The sequence below is a fragment of the Penaeus vannamei genome, chromosome 20 (assembly GCF_042767895.1).
Source record: "Penaeus vannamei isolate JL-2024 chromosome 20, ASM4276789v1, whole genome shotgun sequence".
NCBI lineage: Eukaryota > Metazoa > Arthropoda > Malacostraca > Decapoda > Penaeidae > Penaeus > Penaeus vannamei.
In genome coordinates this window covers 6,868,199-6,875,698 of record NC_091568.1, presented here as the reverse complement: position 1 = coordinate 6,875,698, position 7,500 = coordinate 6,868,199, and the positions used below count along the sequence as shown (strand labels likewise).

Here is a 7,500-nt window from a genome sequence, read left to right as displayed (position 1 = left end):
TATATATATATATGTATATATATATATATATATATATATATATGTATATATACATATTCACACACAATAAATTATCTTTGAAACTGTGGAGGCACCATCTCTTTCTTTCTTTATCCTCTTTTACTCACACTCTCTTTTTTTGTTTTTGTTATTGTTATTCTCTTTCACTCTCTCAACCACCACTTCTATCAGCATTTTAAATTATCAAACAACCAATCTATTTCTATTGTTTCCGTGGTGTAGTGATTAGCACGTGCGCTTCACGTGCGGAAGGTCCTCGGTTCGATTCCGAGCGGGAACGATAACCGCAATTTTTTTTTTTTGTTTTTTTTTGACTCTATATGTCTTCCTAAAACTGGATTGCAGCCTCCACGTCAGAGGATGACCATCCGAGCGGCATCCGAACGTCTGGCGCCACCGAGATGTTAGAGGATGCCTATTGCTACTGAATAGACAGAGATTGGTCGGATGCCCTATTTTGTTATGGATATTACCTATTTCTACTACCAATGTTTAGTGTAATTAACGTCAGATCCTATTCAAAATGTCCAGCACGCATTCCCACATTCGTATTCGTCCCCATAATCCCCACACCCACGTAGATGGCCAGCAGTGGCTTCCCACGGGGGATTCCGCAGCCCACCATGGCTTAGGAATGTTTTAAATGCCTATATTTTCTTATGGATCAAATTGCACTTTTTATTGTTTCGCTGTAGTCAGTAAGTGCAAAGGAAAAGAGCGAGGACAGTGGAAATTGTAGAATGAGAAGCGTGGAGTAAATGAGAGAGGAAGGGGGAAGATGATTCAGATGGGAGGGACTGGATAATGGACAAATAAAGAGAGATTACACAGCTAGTTTAGGCATCTTTTGAAAATTTCTTGCCCTTTTTATTCTTATGTAGGCAGTTATTTTAGTTTACATTTCTAAAGAGAGAGAGAAAAAAGTGAAAGCGACCACCAATACCACAACCAAGACATATACATAACAACTTAACGCATTCCTCCACTGTCCACGGAATGAACAGTACGTCCCACATGATGACTGCTCTCTCGCCTTTTCGTGTATTCAGTTCAACGGAAAAGGTCCACGCCGAGGCTGATCTCAGGCGTGCATCGGCCTCAAAGAACAGCAGATCCTTCTGGAGAACAAAGTGAAAGGGAAGAAGTTACAGTAGTATTTAAGAATTCCAGCTGAGGACCTTGCGTGTGTGAAGCGTGATAACCTCTACATTACGGGAACGATAAGATTGAGGGATGTGTTTCTCTTTAATATTCTGATGCGATTACTGGTTAATAAGAGAGAAAGAAGAACAGGAGAGAGTATGTATAAAAGACGGTAAATAAAGACAATGATAAAAAGTTGTCAGTTTGTTGTGTATCAATATAAACACACAGACACACTGTACAAAAGGGAGAGAGCATGGACAACGGAAAATATTATAGTGGAAAGCGTAGTCATCATAAAAAGAAGAAATTGGAAGATAATTTGGGAGATGGAAGAAATTCGGTAAAAGGGCGAAGGGGAGTGAGAAAGATTATTAGGTCCATTACTCATCTCTTGTAATCTTGTTATCATTCTTGCTATTCTATATAATCTTAGTTTATCTTTCAAATTGCGGGAAGGGAGATACACACAGCACACGCACACACACAGAGTGAACCTAAAAGTGAGGATAGTTCTAGGGAAAGACAATAATTCTCGACTCCGATGATATAGCATAAAAATAAACATAGCAAAATGACGCATTCCCCCACTGTCCACGGAATGAACAGTTCGTCTCCCATGATAAGGCTGCTCTCCCGCCTTTCCGTGTGTTCAGTTCAACGGAAAAGGTCCACGCCGAGGCTGACCTCTGGCGTGCATCGGCCTCCAAGAACCACAAATCATTCTGGGAAACAGAGTGGAAGAGAGAAAGTTACAGTAATAGTAATATTCAAGGATTCCACCCTCTCCTAACAGTATGTGTGTGTAATAACAATAACAGTATTGATACTAACATTTAAGAACTCCACTCTCTTTAAACAATATATTTTCGCATTCATCGTCGATTTCGCCCTGTGTTCATCAGGCTGGGCGAATAAGGAAAGAAAAAGGAACACGAGGAAATGTACAGGTATCCCTGCGAATTATCGGCCGCTCACTCAGTTGCAATAATGAATGCAAAAAGGCAAAAGTGCAGCAGTATCAGTTTCTTCTGGCTGTATCACCAGCTGTTTCAGGAAATTCACCTTTTTAACATTTTAATACCGGTTGATTATAATGTGTTTGTGAGAAAGAGAGAGAGGGAATGAGAAAAAAGGAAAGAAAGAAAAAGATAGTGTGACAGAGAAAAGAAAAACAAACAAACAAAAAAGGGAGTGTAATAAAGGATACGGAAGATGGTATATATGTAATAAAAAAAAATTATATATGTATATATATTTTTAGCTTATCGGGTGGAAAGATATACATATATATGTGTGTGTGTTTGTGTGTATATATATATATATATATATATATATATATATATATATATATATATATATATGCATATATATATATCACTCCGAAGTGATAATAGATGAATCCTCCATGACCATGTCTCGATGACTGGCGACAGGAACGCGGGAAAAGTGTCTAATCCATATTTACATACCTACGAGGAGACAGACTAACATCTAACAAATACGACAACCATTTCCAATAGGTCTCCTGTTACAACGTACAGGAGTACACACACATACACGTGCGCGCTCACACGCACACATACACGCACGCTCACACATTATCACATATATGTTGCACATGTTGCATAAAACCCTCTCCCAAGCCAATCCTATTGCCCCTCGTCACCGTGGACGAGAGGGTAAGGGCGCCAGATTCGAAACTCGCGATCGCGAGTTCGAATCTGCAAAAGGGAGCAAAAATTGCTCCCTCTGGTTGCAACCTCGCCCGGGGCTGAAAGACATGAAAAGCCCCGGGCACAAAAATTACAAGACGCCCGCCGGTTGCAATCAGTTTTTCCCTATTCTTATGTGTGTGTTGTACTTATGTGTGTGCGTGTGGGCCATGTGCAATTCATACTGTTAATAATAATTACCTTTTTTATCTTATTACAGTGTAGGACGTCAAAAGAAGAAATATTTCTATGTAAAATATACGTATATTCCAATGTAATTGCATATGTGGACATTCATGTATGTGTAAATATCTATATAAATTTTTGAGTGAAATGTAAAATCGAACAGGAAAGCTAAAGGACATAAGCGAAGAAACACTAACAATATTAAAGAGAAACTAGAAAAATAAAGTTAGTGAAAATGACAAAGAGGGAAAGTACAAAAGTGCTATAAAAATTCGGGAAAGATTATGAGAAACGTCACAATAATTAGATAATAAAGGCGAGAAATATCTAGAGTGGAAAATGCGTCAAAATGCGATAAATATGTTAAAGAAAGAAAAGTTGCAATTAAAAAAATACAGGAAGTGAAACGAAGAGAAAGCGAGAGTGGTAAATACGTCAAAATTGCGATAAAAGTGTGAACAAGAAAAATGAAGAAGAGACGACCCAATAAGAAGGAAATAAAGGAAACATGAAAATGAAAAGACAGTGCGAGAGAAAGATTAACATTGCAAAAGTACACAAAATAAAGTAAGGCGATAAAAAAAAAACCCGTCTCAAAATGCGATATAGTAAAACATCGAAAAAGGGAAAATGACGATAACAAATAAGAAAGTTTTAAAAGAACGAAGAGCATAATAACAAAAGCCGCCCTGGTTGCAGTCCGTTTCCCCTGCTATGCATTAATTTGTGTGCATGGATTTGTTTTACATGTGTGCGTGTGGCCCATGTGCAGCTCATGATAGGTCATTCAAAATCCCACCATATATTGCAGTTAAAAACAAGCCCTCACTCTGTTTTGTTCGGCTTTCACTAAAAGAGCTTATTTTGGCGAGAAATATTTGCGAAATAATTGTTTGAAACAGCTGTCGAGTATAGAATATGAACTAGAACCTGAAGCACTCAGAGAGCGCATATCTGCGCGATAAAAATTCAAACAAGAAAAATGAAGAGAAACGACCCTATAAATAGAAAAGTGAGAAAAAGTGAAAATAGATAATGCGTCAAAATACGATAAATATGCGAAATATTGGAAAATTACGTAATGAGTAAATTTGCGATATAAAATACAAAAATACGGTATAGTAAAACATGAAAAGAAAAGAAAAATGTTAACGAATACGAAAGTATAAAGTAAGGTATAAGAAGCGCATGTAAAATAATAATATTAGAACAAGTCCGGTTTCCCTGCCAAGATATTACACGTATTCAGTTCTCAATTTTAAGATGTTTCCAGCATATACGTTGTCACACATTTATTAAGAACTAATGACTAAATTTTGCTTAATTATTACACAAAAATGTAAAATGCAGTTGAACATAACTGGAAAAAAATCTGAATTCTCACGAAACTTGAACTAAAGGAAATATGATCGTAATTGTGGATTTTTGTGTATCTTGTATTTATGTTTATCGAATGAAATGAATATATGATAACTTGCTATAAGCCTATACATTGTGGAACAGACTGGAGTCGAGGTCATGTCTGTATGTGCATGATTGGGAACTCTGAAATTAGAGGTGTGAAAAAAGAGATGGAACCAATGATTATAAAAATTGCATTTTTGGTGAACCTTTTCAGAACAATCCGTTTTGAGCTCTGAGCATGAGAGCGTTTGGATTATAAGTGATTTGACTATCCAAGATTAGGAACATTTTTTCCAACTGATTTTCAATCCTTATTTCTGGCTCCGGGCTGGCGTTGCTCTCGACTTTGTTATTGTAGCAATTTTTATTTTATGTTCATCGAACGGCATTTGGTCTGTTCAAGTTGCTCAGAGAAATTGACAAACCATTTATCCAAACAACCGAATGCTTTCATTGCTTCGGCACCATCGCATCAGTTCACTCAAACCAAGAAAAAAAGAAATCCTTTAAGAGAGAAAATCATTCAAAACATCCTTTTCTTCAAGGACGATTGATAAACAACAGAAGTCAGCGAGGACCGAAATGAAACATGTTACTAAGTAAAGAAAAAGATAAGATAAACATGCCTGCGACTCTCATGCAGTGCAATGCAGTTCGTCATCATGTGTATCCTTCAAGAACTTTTCTCTTCTTTTTTCTTATTTTTCTTCTTTTTTACCCTGTTATTGATGTTTTTTCTCTTCTTTTTTTTTTTTTTTTCTTTTTTGGGGGGGGGAATAGCGTCTCGATGTAGTCAAAGCTGTCCCGGTTTAAAAACAAAAGGATGTTAGGTCTTTGGTTTTCCTTTCAAGAGCGTTGAAAGCTCAGTAATAATTGACTTTATTTTGGTAATTAAGCTGATCCCTTTACTTCAATGCCACTCATTCAGTTGCAATAATTAAAGCAATGAGGCAAAAGTGCTGCAGTAGCACTGAATTTTTATGGCTGCATTTTCACGTTGACAGAAGGAGCCGTGAGATGTTCGAGAGACGCGACATCGAGACATACTGTGAGTTGCAGAGAGAAATGCAGAGACGAGGAATGTGATAATTGGGGAAGAGGAATAAGAAGACAGAAGCACAAAAAAGGAAAAAAAAATATTACGATTAATTCAGATTTCTCCCTCGTTAGCCCCCCCCCCCCGTCCCTATTCTCTCTCTATCGATCTATCTCGCTTACACATTCCCGTCTCTTTTTTTCTCTCTCCTCATTCTCCTCCACCCCCCTCTCTCTCTTTCTCTCTCTCTCTTGCTCACACATTTCCCCTTTCACGTCTCTTTTCATTTCTCTATATCTTTCATATCAACTGGTAAATGCATTTGAATATTAAGCAAAAAAACATTACTTAAAAATATCCTTTCCGTGGTGTAGTGGTTATCACGTGCGCTTCACACGCGCAAGGTCCTCGGTTCGATCCCGAGCGGAAAGCTATGCTTTCATGTTTTTCAAGGATATTATTTAGTGAATCTTTTTTTCAAAACAGAAACTACTCGATTAGAGATTGTAAGAAGGAGACAAAGCATGGACTACGAATGGGTTCATCTGGGCGAAGAAAGAAACCAAAAGCAACAGCGAGGAAATGGTCGGGAAATTATCCCCCCCCACAAATACACACACACACACACACACACACACACACACATATAATTGAATCAGTCTCAGTGAAGGGAAAAAGTAAAAGGAATATTTAAGGTATATTTACAAGTGGCATCCAAGCTAAAACAAAGGAAATGCTATTCTTATTCTATGGAATATCGCTTCTACTATCATCATTTGGAACAAATCACTCACTTTTTATTTGTGTCTTGGATTGATTTTTAGTTTAATTGATTATTCATTAGTCTTTATTAAACGCTAAGCGACCTTTTTTAAGGCACATCAAATGTCGAGATGTTGCAGTTTCCCTCTTGTTCTTACCTTTCATTATTCGTCTTCCAGAACATAATTGCTCCTCATGCAGGTGAAGCGGGCCACTTGACATCCATTTCCGACCAAGTGGAACAGCCCTTTCACTCCTGTGAATTCGTCTATTTACATTAAAAGAAACGAAATAAATAAAGAAAAATAGCAGCATATAACATACTTTTGTTTTATCTTGCAGAGGAAGAAATTATTTACTGCCACTCGCAAAACAAATCACTGGTGCATTGTGCATTTAGTGGTATTTCGCTCATCCGACCAGTCGTTTGGAATGTAAACACGCTTATCGTGTGATTATCATTTGGATTCGTGTTATATTATGATGAAAACTTAAGCAGAAGGATATATCTTAGAATAAAACAAACCCCCAAAACATACAAAAAGGATAAATTGTAGTACAACAACTTTGGAGTGAAAGGTGTGCGTTAGTGTGACTCGAACCCCGATGAATGACCTCTCGTAAAATGAATGACCCAGAACGAGTCCAGAGAGGCAGCCTTTGTGCCCTGAAGCCTCTTCCTGAAACTTGTGGTTCAGTTGAGTGTTTGGACAAGTTAAGTTGCGTTGAGCTGCAATATGGCGTTGTCATTGTTAGAACTAATTTCTAAATTATTGAATTTCGATCATTCTCTCTCTTTTGTAGATCTGTGTCTATCTCTTCCCCTTTCCATGTCTCTCTCTTTCTCTTCCTTTTTATATCTATCTGCATCTCTAATTTTTTCTCTTCCTTTGTATGTCTCTCATTCCCTCTCCTTCCTTCTCTTCCTCCTTCTGTTTGTCCACCTCTCTTCGCCTGCCTTTTTGTTTGTATCTCTCTCTCGCTCGTTCTCTTTTATTAACCAGTACTCAATTCAGAATATGTAGCAGAGGGATATTTCTCCCTTACCGGTTCGGTGGTGTAGTGGTTATCATGTGCGTTTCACACGCTCAAGGTCCTGGATTCGATCCCAAGGGGAAGCAACAAATTTTTTTTTTCAAATAAATATTACATACACATACATGCACTCGTATGTGTGAATATATATATATATATATATATATATATATATATATATATATATATATATATATA

General features: G+C 37.3%; 2 non-coding genes across 2 annotated transcripts; both read left to right on the top strand.

Moving 5' to 3' along the window:
* Positions 1 to 228: 228 nt before the first annotated feature.
* Positions 229 to 301, top strand: TRNAV-CAC (transfer RNA valine (anticodon CAC)). Its single transcript has one exon. It is a non-coding gene; the product is annotated as a tRNA-Val (tRNA).
* A 5,563-nt stretch (positions 302 to 5,864) lies between these two features.
* Positions 5,865 to 5,937, top strand: TRNAV-CAC (transfer RNA valine (anticodon CAC)). Its single transcript has one exon. It is a non-coding gene; the product is annotated as a tRNA-Val (tRNA).
* Positions 5,938 to 7,500: the final 1,563 nt, after the last annotated feature.